Below are 15,746 nucleotides of genomic sequence, written 5' to 3'. Positions count from 1 at the left end.
CTACTCTTCACTCTTTCCTCTAGCCTAGGAAGGAAATAAATAAGTAAGTTTTATCACTGTTCAAACAACCATTTAAAGAGTTTGCTGATCGAGTTCCTGAGTCTGAATCGGGGACAAACATTTTTTTTTTTTTGGGGGGGTAATAATACAGTGATCACGCAGGCAACCTGTTCTGACTACCCAGTCTCCTTAGAAGATTTGTGTACTGACTGGAAGCAGTAGTCTCGATCCCCTCTCAAGGGGTTCTTGGCAATCAAACAGAGTGGGGACACCATGCATTGTCCCCACAGCAAATTCCTTCTCCAAACTGAAACTTAGGTCTGGTGTTGGAGATCGACAAGCTGGTGGAAGAGGGAGGGGGAGAGAGGGAGCAAAAGAAGAGGAGGAGGAAGGGAAATAGGAGAGCAGCTGTAGTTGACACAGATCTATTAGAGTCTAAAAGTCGCCACAAGAACCTGGAACCAAAACGACTCCAAACCACAGCAGTTCTGCATAAAGAGAGAAGAGTAAATAGAGCACTCATTTTATTTCCCCAAATGACCACCGAACGGTGAGTTGGATTTCTGGTTTGCTGTAAAGGAATTCCACTGAATGGAAATTTATCTATGGCAAAAGACTGCATCACTTCGTTTATTATTGTTAGTGCAGAATTATTTACTTCCACGAAAAGACAGCATTTCTCCTTTTCCCTCTCATCCTCCCCCTCCCCAATACCCTCCCCCAGCTCTACCCTACTCCACCATCTGATTGGATGTGGAGGCTCCTCTGACAGCAAAACCAGCGAGAAGAGCCCCTGTGCTTAACCCTTCCCTGTCTGCCACAAGAGATTACTGCAGGTCCCAGCCCTCATCCACCACTCGTTGCCTATCGTCCACAGAAGCAGTGTCCGTCCCAGTTTAGCTGGATGTCAGAAGAAGGAGCTCCCGCCAGGGAAAAGACCTAAAAGGCTTAAGGCTGGCTCTTCCCTTGGGAGGGAAAAGTGGTCCAGGCAGGGTGGGCACTGGACAGGTTTTCCTGTTCATGGAGTTCTTTTTCAGCAATAAAGCCTTCTTTCCTCCACATCCCCTCGTTGGCTGCAGAGCTGCCTGGAATTCTGGGGGCTGAGGGGATGGCGAATCACTCAGGCGAGGACCTGGGGCTAGGAGCTGGCCGTTGTGCTGAACTGAAGGGCTCGCTGGGGGAAACGTCGTTGTCTGCGTCCTTTTGCCTGGCGGCCTGCCTGCCATTGCCCGGGCTACCCCAGCGCTGTAAGTAACCAGTTTCTCCATTTCTTTCCTCCCCCACGCCCGGCGAGGCACTGACACTAGCAGGCGTGCTGGAAGAGGCAATTATACCTGCCGAACAGCTGGACGGGTTTTGTTTAAGAATCAGCCCACAGCTAGGGAGAGGAAGCATTTAGATCTCCAGTGCTGTGCCTTCTGGCACTCTCCATTCCCTTTGGGATGACTTGTTCCTTACTCTCATCCCCGCCCCGACACTCCTTCACTTCCCCCCACTCCAGGCCCAATTTCCCAAACCCTTTTCTCTGTGCATGTGTTACATACTTGGAGAATGGTTAGCATTGTTTCTTTGGTATGTCCAATGTGGCCACAATAGTTTGTTAGTAGGGGCAGTAACCCAATGTGTGTGTGTAAATCATCAGAAGCAGCTGTCTGGGGAAATTGAATAAGGCAACCTTGGCCAGGCTGCTGTTTCTTAGCCCTCTAAACTCTCCTCATATCCTACAGGTTAGTAAATCAGGAAATATATCCTATGGCTTTCATATTCCTCTCTGAGGTAAGTCAGTGACATAGAGGTTTCCTTTTTAAATAGATCCATACTCCCCAAATGAGTCCTTTGTCTCCATTCTGCTCATTTTGCTTTAAGAAATGGAACCGTGTCTCATCATTCTGCAGGCAGGGCTGGCCATACTCCCAAGATTTGGGGGTGAGAGAGGGAAGGGAGTCATTATTGACTTATACATTAAGGGTTTTAGAGGCTTTATTGACATTATGAGATTTCTGCCCCTCCTCAAAACTGACCCTCGCCCTACCCGGTGTGTTTTGGAAGCCTATGAATAAGATGGGGGGAATTGAAAGCTTTTGTTCTTAGTGTAGCCCTACTTTTGAAGGCAGTGGGTTGTGTTCTCTGCTCTCTGACAAGTAATTTCAACTAATTCATTTTCCTCAGTTTTTCCTCATTTAATGTCATTCATTATAATTATCTTACATAAAACATGAACTAAAAAGATAAAGCCTTCCTTGTTCAATATGTCTGTGTCTGAAACAGTTTCTGTTGAATTACCAATAGAAAAATGTGGTTATTTTGTGGGTTTACTTTAGAAAGGTATTCCTTGAGAGGGTTTTTTGGTTTGTTTTTCATACCACTTGATTTGGGCCCATATGAAACCAAAACATTCAGTTAGTTGATTTGGTCATCGTATGGTGGTGGTGTTGGTAGAGAGGAAGAACGAAAAACTCTTTAAATGGTGGGAAATGAATTAGTTGATCTGGAGTTTGAAATTAAGTAGACAAAAACACTTGCTCAAAACAAGCTGACAGAATGATGAAATTTATGTCTTTGTTAAGCAACCAGCAAGTTTTACGTGTAAAATACTGTGCTAGCTGGTCAGGAATGTGGTGGGATACAAAAAAATAAATAACATATTTCCTACTCTTACAGAGTTTATGGGTATAGCTACATCACAATGTTTTAGCATCATAAAGACATAGATCTAAATTGTGTCCATGGTTTTAAAAGTTTCACAATCCCAAATCTTGTGCAGGAATCTCAGGATCATTGACATCTGGCAAGACTGTCCCAAAATAAAGATACTTCAGCTCAACTCAGAAAGGATTTAAAGTGTGTCCACTGAGTGCTCAACCCTCTGCTAGGCACTAGAAGGGATTCAGAAGAAGACAGTTTCTGCCCTGATGAAATTTATAATCTTGTCAGGGAAACAAGGCTTACATACATGGAATGGTTAACTAAATCAAACCAAACAAAACAAGGCAGCGTATGATAAATGCAAACATGTGTGGAACAGACAATAAGTGCTAAAGGAATTCAGAGGAAGAAGAAACACACACACACACACACACATATATAGTTTATAGTTGGTGAGATCAGCTTCCCTATTTCATGCAGGGCTGTTTTTTGGGTGTCTTTGTCCATGAGGGACATAGGGACTAATACTAGTAACTAAAAGATATGGGGATTTTGGTGTCTCTTCTTAGAGATAGAAACATTGTAACCATTGGATGGTCATAGAAGAGATAATGGCATAGAACATGAATAAATTCTGCTTTTTCCCTTGAGATCTCATCTTGTATTGTGAATTCTTAGTCATCTGGTACGGCCAGGCAATAGGGGTTTCTGTGTAATCAAAGAGTTTGATTAATAGATTTATCACATATATCCTAAAGAGATCTAATTTAAAAATAATTATAATATAATAAAGTCTATTAAATTTAAACCCAACTAAACATAACTTAATCTGTAATTAAGACCCCTGGAAGCAGTTCAGAGCCTTTCAGGGACTCAGGGTCAGCATCTTGAACATCAGTTATCATTCTGCTAGAGGTATGGGATGGGGAAGTGCCTGATTAATTTGGAATTCCAGTTAACTGGTTGATAGAATGCCAGACAACCAAGCCCAGAAGTAAAATGCCTTCCCCAAGATCATACATCTAGAAAGCAATAGTTGGGACTAGAATTTAAGTTTCATAACTCTTGGGTGAGTTTCTTTAGAATATTCTGTTTGCAGAGGATATTGTGTTGATTACATCAAGCCCTAAGACATTGCAGAGCCTCTCTACCCACACAGGACAGAACAAATGGATGAATACTATCTACTGCCCATTTTTCAACATGCATCTGAATGGACACCCTTTAGAACTAGTCCAATATCCTATGGATCACTGGTACTGTCATCTGACCTACTGATGTAGCTTAAAGATCCCTGGGTCTTCTGTAGCTTCACTTTTTTATGTGTTATCTTTCTCAATTATAGTGTGAACTTCCTTAAGAGCCAGGACTATATTGCTGTTTCTATTTGAATCCCCAGTGCTTAGGATTCCCTAGTGTTTGGCACATAAATGCTTAATAAATGCCTTTTCACAATTCGTTATGTGTATTTGGGACAGACAGTACAGTAAAACACAGTATAATGTATTTGGGGCAGTCTTGAAAAGGAGAAGAGCAGACTGGATTGCTTTTGGGAAGTTGCAATGCATTTTTAATGACATCAAATTTCTTGTAACAACAAAGGCCTTTCTCTTCAATACAAACATTGTGCTAATGTTGCTGTTTGCCAGCAAGACCTGCAATAGACCTTTGAAGAACTGAAGATGAGCATTACACAGAGGGAAACAGGAAAGAGAATAATGGGTTTGAGCTGGCTGCAATATGTAACTAAAGAAGATCTCCAAATAAGAATAGTAACAAAGGATGTCATCAAAGAATTGTATGATAGGAAGAGAAGATGGATTGGTCATGTGAGGGTGAGAGATGACAAATAGAAAACCAGAGTGATCCACTGGTGCCTTTATGATGTCAGGTGGAAGTAAGAAAGGCCTTTAACATATTGGACCCCATGTTGTAACTTGGGAGGACACTGATAGGAGGGCATGGATGGTTTTCTATCTGTATCTTTGGACGGAACTCCAAATTGATGAGATCACAAATCCATTTGAATATTTCAGTAACTTTCAGGCAGATGCTTCCCCCACATTATGTTTCAAACAGTCTAATTCACCACAAAAAAGAAATGAATTCTCCTAATATCCAAGTGAAATAGACAGACTAACCACAAATATCATTCTTCTTCTTTTACTATGTGCAAACTGAGTCCAAATAAATTGTTCATAGTGTCAGAGTGTGCAATGGGAGAAGCTTGCCTTAGGACCAAGCTTTCCTGCCAATGCTTACTTTCTTATGTTTGGAAGGGAGAGGTGAATGGATTTAATCACTAGGAATGGCAAGGAGATGGCTCTCACTGTGTCTAAAGGACAATCTGGGGTTTTAAATTGCTAGGTTTTAGAAAACCTCCTTCTTGAGTAGTTACATTTCTGAGCTCAGAGGTATCATGTATTTTCCTATAACACTCTTGATTTTATGTTCCATTGAATAGGAGAGTAAAAGCAGTAATAGAATTTTTAAAAGGTGACATTTATATAGTGCTTTAGAATTGGCAAAGCACTTTATATACATTATCTCATTTGATATTCAGGCAACTGTGAGGTAGCTGCATGTATTGTTATCTCCATTGTACAGATGAGGAAATATAGGTGCAGAGAAGTATGTGCCAGACAGGTACCATATAAATGCCAGATTAGGGGCTAAGTGCTTTGCAAATATCAATTCATTTGCTCCTCACAGGGAGATCTTGCTTGATCCTCAATGTATGAAATAAAGTGGGAGCACAATCCTCAGGAAGGAAAAGGAGTGAGGTGATTATCTGTGATATTACAGGAAGGAGAGTAGGTTGGCATTGTTGGACAGAAAAGAAATTTGTAAAAGAGTTTCAAATCATGCCACAGGGAAGCAGGTAGAATCTTTTTGCTCAGATTTAGTGTTTTTCCCTTAATTTTTCAGTGTTTTTTTTTTTTTGGTCATATATTCCTCTCTCAGTTTTCCAAGCCAAGATTTCCAGGTGTACTGCTATTTGTGAGGGTGGGGGAGGGGAAGGCATATGCCCATGCCAGTCCTCAAGGAAAAGGCTATGCCCAATTGCTCCATGTGGCCCCTTGCATCCCTTATACCTCCAAGTCCTTTGAATTTAACTTAAATGCTGCTTTCACCTGGGAGCTGACTGTGCTCAGACTTGGCGCTTGAGAGATTCCAGAGAATGTGGTACCTATAGTGAGCAGATGTGAATGGAAGATAATTTCAGATGGGCCTGGGAGACATCTGAGGGGATTATTCTTGGATAACTTCCAGATTGACAGGTGCCACCTGCCTGAGAATAGGGCTTGCCTTTGCCTGAACACATGCCCACTTCCTGTCTCACAGTATGGGGTTGTGGTGAAGGGGAATGCTGGCCAATGGAAATGATTAGAAATTCCTTCTGAGGATAACTTCATAATCATTGCCCAAAGGGCTGCCTTATACCTAGGCAGACAAGGCAGTCATGGTGTAATATTGAGGGATGATGCCAAAAGACCTCCTTGCTCCCAACTCTCCTGATAGCCTAACTCAGTGCCAGGAATTCCTCCCTTGTTCCTTTGGTTTCAGGCACAATTTACTGCCAGATTCCCAGCCCCCCTCTCTCTCCTCTGTAAGTATGGGGTGTTCTCAGTGAGAAAACTTTCTCTATCAATACGTATTAGTATTTTGCCTGCAATTTGGAGTCTTATAGATTTGCCTGGGACACTGAGGAGTTAAGTGACTTGCCTAGGGCCACATTTTCCTTTTTTCCAAGGTGAGTATAACCTTGAAGATATAACCCTTAAAAAAAGTACCAGCACATTAATGTGCTGAAGTTGTGAACTTATCCAACCATTCTGGAGAGCAATTCGGAACTATGCCCAAAGAGATATAAAACTGTGCATACCCTTTGATCCAGCAATAAGGTCTCTATCCCAAAGAGATCAAAAAAGGGAAAAGGACCCTATTTGTACATTTACTTATAGCAGCTCTTTTTGTGGTGGCTAAGAATTAGAAATCAATTGGGGAATGGTTAAGTAAGCTGTGATATGTGATTATGATGGAACATTATTGTGCTATAAGAAGTGACAAGCAGGATTATATCAGAAAAACCTGGAAAGACTTGCATGAACTGATGATGCAAAGTAAAGTGAGCAGAACCAGGAGAATATTGTACATAGTAACATCAACATTGTACAATTAAAGGACTATGTATGACTTAGCTATTCTAAGCAATATGATGATCTAAAGACAATCTCAAAGGACTCAGGATGAAACATGCTATCCACTTTCAGAGAAAGAACTGATATTGCCTGAATACAGACCAAAGCATACTATTTCTCTCCTCTCTCTCTCTCTCTCTCTCTCTCTCTCTCTCTCTCTCTCTCTCTCTCTCTCTCTCATTTATTTTTGTTTGAATCTTCTTGTACAAAATGACTAACATGGAAGTGTTTTACATTATTGCACATGTTAACCTATGTCAGATTGCTTATCATCTCAGGGAGGGAGAAAGGGAGGAAAGGAGGGAGGTATAGACATTGTAACTCAAAACTTAAAAAAAAAACAAATGTTAAAAATTGTTTTAACATGTAATTGGGGAAAATATTCAAGCAAACAAACAAAACTATCAGCATTTTGCCATACATTCATTTATCAGAGATTGCAATAACAGATACTTAGCAAGACCCTGAAGGGTTGGGACATAGTTCATAGACAAAGGATTGCAGAATTTGAGAATTAGAAGGTACCTCAGCCACTATCTAGTCCAACCCAAACATGAAATGACTCCCTCCTCTAATATACACCACAAGTTATCATCTAGCTTATGCTTGAAGATCTCTCCAGGCAGCCAACTCTACTTTTGGATAGTTCTACTTATTAAGAAGTTTTTCCTGACATCAAGGCTAAATTCATCTTTTTGTTACTTCTACCCATCACTCCTGATTTTTCCTCCTGGGGAAAAACAAAACAAACCATCTCTCTTCCACATGACAGACCTTCTACCTCTTGAATATAGCTTTCATGCCCCTCTTGGGTATTCTCCAAGCTAAATATGCCCAGTTCCTTCAACCTGCTTTGATGTCCGACCAATCTCTAAGCCCTCCACAATGCCTGTTTCAGCTGCTTTCATGGCCATTGGAACAAATTGTTTTCATATGTTCATTCTGTCTGGGGGGTTGTCTTCACATACTTTGCATAGATATTTTTCTAACTCACTAATGGGTTTGTGGCTTGTTGGTTACCCTCAATCTAGTTTAGCCTGTCTGCCAAGATGGTTTCCCAGGTTTTGGCTGATGTTCACATTACAACTTCTTGGATCCACAGGTGACAGTTAGGTGATGGTGGACACCAAAAGTAGATGAGTAGTCCTGAAAAAGGGCTTGGCAAGCTCTCATACCAGAATTGCTAGTCCTATATACCACAAGTAGAATACAGTGGGACAATCACCTCCTGTTCCTGTTGGCTATGGTCCTCTTAATGTAGCTAAAGCCTCCTGGGGGATATTTATCCTTAGATACACATCACTGCCAACCCTAAGGAAAGGCTCTTTAATAGTAGAATTTTAGGCATCAGCTTCAGGCTGGCGGGGAAGCTGTTTTGGGTCAGGAGAATGTTTGAGGTGCTCCTTAAATACCACACAAGCAGTATCCTACTCTACTTATGACTGTGGCTGGCTCTGTCAGAAGATGATGCAATTAGTCCAGCTTTATTGGCCTAAGTCTTAGGGCCAACTCTCTCTCTAATGATGCTGCACCTGATGATTCTCAGTCTGAGAAGCAGGCCCTTTTCTGGATCCTTTCCCACCTTCCTATGAAATCTAAGAGTCAGGAAACCATATCTGACTTGTCCTTAATAGAAATCAATTCTGGAGGGAAAGCAATTCTTCCTGATACTCAGGCATGTTGATGCTGCTCAGTAGCAATCCATTGTTCTTGACATCTGCCAGTAGTTATTACCAAAGCTAAACCTGTTTTTTCATGCTCTTCTGTCTGTCAGCAATAGCCTCTCATTCTTTCTGACAATTCAAACAATATACATACTTAAAGACCCAGCTCTTGGACCTCTTTGAGAATGATGGACAAACAACAATAACAAGGCCAACCTCCTCCATGAAGCCTTCCCTGACAACTCTAACTGCCTCTACCTTATCCCTTCTTTGACCTTCAAAAGTACTTACTGACTGGTCCATAGCACTTATCATTCATGGTTTCTTGCCAAGTTGTTTCAAAAATATTAGCCTTATCTTTTTAGCTAGACTGAGGCCACAAGGGCAAGAACTATTGTTAAAAAATAGTGTTTTTTCATGAAATTAATTTTTTATTAACAAAGATGTATTCACTCTTCTTCCCTCCTTTTCCTCCATTGGAAAATTAAAGATAAAACAAGCTTCTCATAATAGATATGTAAAATAAATTCCTGTAATGGCCACATCAAAAACAGATTTTTTCAATAGGTACCTTAAGTCTATCATCTCTCTATCAGGAGGTGGGTATCATGCTTCCTCATAAGTTTCCTTTGGAATTGTGGTTAGTTATTGTATTGGTTAGAGTTCTTAAGTCTTTCAAAGGTGTTTGTCTTTAGAATGTTCTTATTGTATACATTGTTCTCGTTCTGTTCTTTTCAGTAAGTTCATACTGAAGTTCAAGTCTTCACAGATCTCTCCAAGACAATTCCTTTCATGATTTTTATAGTCCTATAGAATTATTTTATTTTCATATACCATAACTTGTCCAGCAATTCCCCAATTGTTAGGTACCCATTTGATTTCTAGTACTTTGCCATCACACAAAAGGATTGCTATAAATATTTCTGTACAGTTAGTTCTTTTTCTTTGGTCACCTTGGTGGTATAATCCTGGTAGTGGTGTTGCTGTGTCAAATGTTATTCACAATTTAATGACTTTTTGGGCATAGTTCCAAATTGTTTTTTCTGGAAAGGCTGGATCAGTTCATAGCTCCACGAATAATGCTTTAATGTGCCTGTTCTCTCACAAGCTCTACAACAGTTATTTTCCTTTTTTGTTAACTTTGCTCGTCTGATCAGGTAGAGCCTCAGAATTATTTCAATGCATATATCTTTCATCACTGGTGATTAGTAGCATTTTTTTCACATGCCTATCAATAGCTTGAATTTCTTCCCTGGAGAACTTATCTATTCATATTGTTCAATCATTTACCAGTTGGGGGAGGAGCAAGGACCATTTCTTATCCTTCTTTTGTATTTCCCATAGTATAGCTTTGCACAGGTCTGGGCACACAGTTGGCACTTGTGACTGGAACATATTGGTTGCTGAATGTATAGATTGCTTGGAAAAATGAGAAAATGCCTTTCCTTTTGCAGCAGAGATTTTCCCCTCATTAAATACCATTTTGACCATCCAAAGAAGATCTCAATGTTTAATAAGGAAGGAAAGACTATTTATACTGCCTTTTCTCTAGGTGACTCCCTTCTTTCACTCCCTATTGGTTGATATAGCCCAAGTACACCCAGAGAGTATTAGAAAACTCTCTCTTCGATGGGTACATGGTGAGGATATACCAGGGAGCCCCACTCTTTTGCAAATTGGGATAATGCATGAGTCTGCAAAATTTGTTTTTGTGGTCTGGAATTCAGTGTGGCAAGGTAGAAATGGTATCAATAAAGAGGACCTCGTTTCTTGTCACACCTCTCTGCATCATCATTAACTAGCTTAGGCAAGTTACTTTACTTTTAAGAGCTCTCTAATTATTAGCAATTTATTTTATTGAGATGAAACCTACCTCCCTTTATTTTCTACTTGATGCATTTGTCATATGCTTTGCCCTTTGAAGCCACACAGAGTAATTCTAATACCTCATTCACATGACAACTCTTTAAATATTAAAAGACAGCTATCACATTTCTTATGGGGGTCCTTCATGCTAGGTATTTGCACCAAATAGCACCAAAATTTACCAATTTTGCAACTATTTCACTAATTTCAGTACACCAATGGCCTCCTAATTGTCTATTCTAATGTAATTTTGTCAGTCTATCTTTCTCCTTGACCTTTAAGCATCATCTGGAACTATTGATCACAGCTTCCTTCTTGGTAATCTCTTCATTTTTGGTTTAGAATCATAGATGCTTACAGTTAGAAGGAACCTTAGTAGTCATGTAATCTAATATCCCACATTATTTTAAATTACTTCTATGACATCCTTGACCTGTTGCTATTTGGCCACTGTTTCAATGCTTCTGTTGATGGAGAACTATCTCAAAAGGCAATCCATTCCATTGTTGAGGAGCTCTAATTGTTAGAAAGTTCTTTTATCGAACTCAAATCCATTTGCCCATTGTTTCTACCCATTGGTCCTAGTTCTTTTTTCTGTAGCCATACAACATGAATTTAATCTCTTTCTCTTCTGATAGCTCCTTCGATTAGAAGAAAGCTAAGTTATTCTCTAAGTTATTCTCATCTGTGCTAAATATTTCCAGTTTTCCTTTAATTGATCCTTATATGACAGTTTCTATCTCAATGAGCTTCCTCTGTGAGTGATCCATTTGTAAATGTCCTTAAAATATAGCAATCAGAACTGAATATAATGCAATATGCCAGAGGTTATCTAACCTGGACAGAGGACAGTGGGATTATCAGCATCCTTACTCTGTACTTCTTTTAGTGAAGTCTGAAATCATATCCCTTCTCCCTTTTAAAGAGCAATTTTCTCACACTCTTATGGCTAGCTAAATTTCTCAGTATTTTTTTTTCAGGGCAATGAGGGTTAAGTGACTTGCCCAGGATCACACAGTTATTAAGTGTGTCAAATGTCTGAGGCCGGATTTGAACTCAGGTCCTCCTGAATCCAGGGCTGGTGCTTTATCCACTGTGCCACCTAGCTGCCCTCAATTTCTTAGTATTTTTGCACAAAGTACTGTTAAATTAGGCACTTCTCATTCCAACCCACTGACCTATGAAATTAATGCTCCCCTCTGATCATGTCACTTCTCTTCTGTAAAACCCTAATTAACTTCTTGATTCTGGCATTCAAGACCCTCTACAACATGGTTCTCATCTTCCTAATACTTCATTCATTCATGTGCCCTGTGCCTTAGTCAAACTCAACTATTACCTATTTTCTGTTCTTCTGTCTTCTCCTACTGTTGTGCACGTTGTCCATCATTCTTCCTCCTTCCTCCTTCCCCACCATCTTTTGTTTAGGTCCCATTCTTCCTTCTTCAGAACCCAACTCAGTGTCACCTCCTCTGTGATGCCTTTACTGACACCCTGCCCCACCACTGCCCAGTCCAGATATAACTGATCTCTTCAGATTCCAATTTCTCATTAGAAGACATTGTGTGGATACAGAGAAGGCATATTGTTTTGTCATTGGTTTGTAAAATCTTTGAGGTTGGTGTCTGTGCTATATTTATCTTTCTCCAAACCCTATTACAGTTTCTCACACATAGCAAGCTCAATAAAATGTTTTAATGAATGCTCTTTCCATCTACAAGTAGCTTGTATTTCTTCATGTGTATATTTGTATACCTCCAGTAAAATATAAGTTCCTTGAAGGACTCATTTTTGTCTCTTTATCTCTCATGCCTAGAACAATGTCATATGCATAGTAGGAGCTCAGTAAAATTTGTTAAATTGAAGTGATTGAATGAAATTTTAAAAATCTAGATACAATTTATTTATCCCAGTTGTATATCTTCCTGTAAACATTAATATATTATTCCCCCATATTGAGATATTTTGAGATCTCCCATTCATTATCTAATATATTGGCCATTCACCCCAGCTTTGTATCACCTGTGAATTTTATATTCACTTTAAAATGCAAATCATTGATAAATATGCTCAGTACTATAGACTGGAGGAAATATTAAGAAAATACCTACTAACTTCAATTCTCCTGGCCTAGACAAATCACAATACAAGCTACTGAAAAAATCCCAAACAAACTTGTAGGTATGATTACAGAAGACTGTCAGTAATGTTGAAATAATGGAGAATGAGATGGGACACTAGAGATCTGCAAATGTTCTGGTTTTCAATTAGAGAAAAAAAAAGATACGCAACAGACACAGGAAATTGGTAGTCTTGATATTGGTCCCTTGAAAAATTCTAGTTAAATTGGTGGTCTACGAGCACTCATAAAAAATTGTTGATACTGAGAAACCAGCATGAATTCACTAAGAACAAGCCATTCAGAGCAAACTTTTTTTTTTTTTTTTGGTATCATAGAGTTGCTATACTGGTGGATCAGTGGAATGCTATAGTCATAGCACATTTTAATTTGAATAAAACGTTTGTCAGTCTTTCATGATGTCCTTGTGGACTTTTGTATTACCTCAAAATGTATTATTTAATTGATGTGGTTACTCTTTTGATCAATGTTAGACTGTAGCACCTTAATAGATGGTTTAATAAGTAGTTATGGGGGCAGCTAGGTGGTGCAGTGGATAGAGCACCGGCCCTGGATTCAGGAGGACCTGAGTTCAAATCCGGCATCAGACACTTGATACTAGCTGTGTGATCCTAGGCAAGTCACTTAACCCCAATTGCCTCACCAAAAAAAAAGTAGTTATGGCAAAAAGCATATCATTTGGTAGTGAGATGAATATCTCTGATATTGGATGGTCTTGTCTTTGGATGATAGAGTCCATTGCCAAGCCAGTATTTAGCATAGGTTAAATTTGAATGATCATATAGTTATAGACTCATCCTTCCAGGCTGGTACCAAACATTGTACATAAAGTACTTGGAAAGTGGAAAGGGGACACTCCATGTGAGGGTCAGTGCCCCAGGGGATCACATATAATACCAATAGGAGGGAAGATAGTCACCTCCACAACTAGTACTATGTCCTTCCTGACATATCAAAGATTTATCTAGGAAAGTTTTTTTTTTTCATTGCTAATTTGAATATCTCCAAAGGCAACAGAGTTATGGCCAGCCCAAATATAATGATGCTGTTTGTTAATTTCTCTTTCTTTAAATACCTTAGCTAAATACTGCCTCTGTATGTTGGAAATGGTGGTGCAGTTATTTGTGAAAATTTTCATCTTTTCTTTTCCCTTTGTTGCTCTATTAGGTTTCTCTTGTTACCTCACAACACTGGTGTTTAGACATCTTGTTTGTTTGAAGCTAGCATGGTGCTATTACATTGGCTTTCCTTGCATCTTCTCATAGGTCCCTCTCTTTTTCTTTGTCAGGCTCCTTTTCTTTCTCTTGTTTTCTTGTGTTTGACCCTCTACTATTTTCGTTATAATCTCCTCTTTGAAAATCTTATTCATTCTCTTTAGTCCTTTTATGCAGAAAACACTCAAATTTACATATTTAGGACTGTATGCTTATCCTTTTAAAGACCAGGGAAAACCCACTATTCTCAACTCTCTAGATCCTTCTGCCATGAGGAAATTAGACCCTTAGGAATCTTTCTCATTATCTTGGTGAACATTCAGGTACTTACAATCCTCTAGCTTTTGATAGTCCATTAGAATTTCAGGCAACTCATTCAACACACCAAAATCTATCATGCAGAGTTGAAAAATCCAGTCTGTTAAGTATTTGTTAAATACCTAACAAATGTAAGGTAGAGTGATAAGCACAAGGAACATAAATACAACCTCAAGGAACCCATCCCCATTGTCCAGAGTATATCCTATTGTTCTCCAATTTGGACTTGGAAAAGACCTTCCTTCAAAACAGATCTGCTCTCTATAGGATAGAACTGTGACAGTTTTTCAAAGGATTGCACTTGACAGCAGAACTCTATTGGTGTCATTTGAATATCTGGATACCTTCTGTCTTGATTTGGGTTTTGCTCCTGTCTCACACTCTTCCAGTCTTGGAATTCTTGATACTGACTTTGGTATCTTCCCACAATCATCCTGTCTTCCCTGTGACCTATCTCCCTCAGTTTCCTTTCCACTTGAATATGTGGTATGAGAGTTTACTCAATTCATCACTGCTATTCTCTTGCTAGTTTCTCCAGAAAGGCTTGGAAAGACATGTATGAAATGATGTATCGTGAAGTGAGCAGAAGCAAGAGAACATTGCACACAGAGAAAGCAATATTGTTTGATGAAGAACTGTTAATGACTTGAATATTCTCGACAGTACAATGATCCAAGATGATCCCAAAGGACTATTGATGAAACATACTATCCACCTCCAAAGAAAGAACTGATATTGATGGAACAGACTGAAGCATGCTATTTTTCACATTCTTTCATTTTTTCTTTTAATCAAGTTTTTTTATACAAAATGACAAATATGGTAATGTTTTACATAATCATACATGTATAACCCATATATGATTGTTTGCTGGAACCCCAAACTATAAACAAAAATGTTTATTATTAAGAAATATACTAGTTACTTGGAGCCCTTAGAAACAAAAGTACTAAATTTTTTCCCAGACTTTTGGTAAAACCCACTTCTCTTAGTCCAAGTGGTTTAGCTATACTACCTTTTCAATGATACAAATACTTTTGTTATCCCTTTTATGTGTCAACATCCTATTTATATTTTTTTTGTGGGGGGCAATGAGGGTTAAATGACTTGCCCAAGGTCACACAACTAGTAAGTGTCAAGTGTCTGAGGCTAGATTTGAACTCAGGTACTCCTGAATCCAGGGCCTGTGCTTTATCCATTGTGTCACCTAGCTGCCCCCAAAATACTATTTATCTTTCAAGGCCCATGTCAAGTCCCATGGAGACTTGCTTCACCAAATCAACTCTCTTACCTCCTAATGCACTTGGGGTCTGAACCATACCACTTAGGTGTTTGTTTGTTTTTTTTTTACTATGTACTGTCTTATGCTGTTCCATGGGTTGTTTCATTTCTCTCCAATTAAGCTTCTTGAGAATAGGAACTATATCATCCCTTTCTCTTGTATCTCTGGTAGTACTTAGCAATAGGTACTTTATAATAGGTACTTAATGAATACTCCTTGAATTGAATTAAAATGACTCTAAACAAAATAGTGGTTCAGGAATGAGTAGACCTGAGTTCTAGTCCTAGCCCTTCCATTAACTCACAGTGTGGTCAAAGGTAACTCATTTAACATGTCTGGGTCTCACTTTACTCATCTGTTTTGTCTTAGAAGATCTCCAGGGTCCCTTCCAGCGCTAAGATTCTATAAGTTTTG

At 39.2% G+C, this 15,746-nt stretch overlaps 1 protein-coding gene across 1 annotated transcript in view; it reads left to right on the top strand.

Moving 5' to 3' along the window:
• The first annotated feature begins 1,108 nt into the window (after window positions 1-1,108).
• Window positions 1,109-15,746, top strand: part of AMER3 (APC membrane recruitment protein 3) — a 72,066-nt gene continuing 57,428 nt past the window's right edge. Inside the window, exon 1 of the mRNA XM_043995956.1 lies at window positions 1,109-1,247. The gene's annotated coding sequence lies outside the window, so the exon portion shown is untranslated. The remainder of the gene's footprint in view (window positions 1,248-15,746) is intronic.

Source organism: Dromiciops gliroides, chromosome 3, assembly GCF_019393635.1.
Source record: "Dromiciops gliroides isolate mDroGli1 chromosome 3, mDroGli1.pri, whole genome shotgun sequence".
Classification (NCBI taxonomy): domain Eukaryota; kingdom Metazoa; phylum Chordata; class Mammalia; order Microbiotheria; family Microbiotheriidae; genus Dromiciops; species Dromiciops gliroides.
This window is presented reverse-complemented; position numbering and strand designations above follow the sequence as displayed.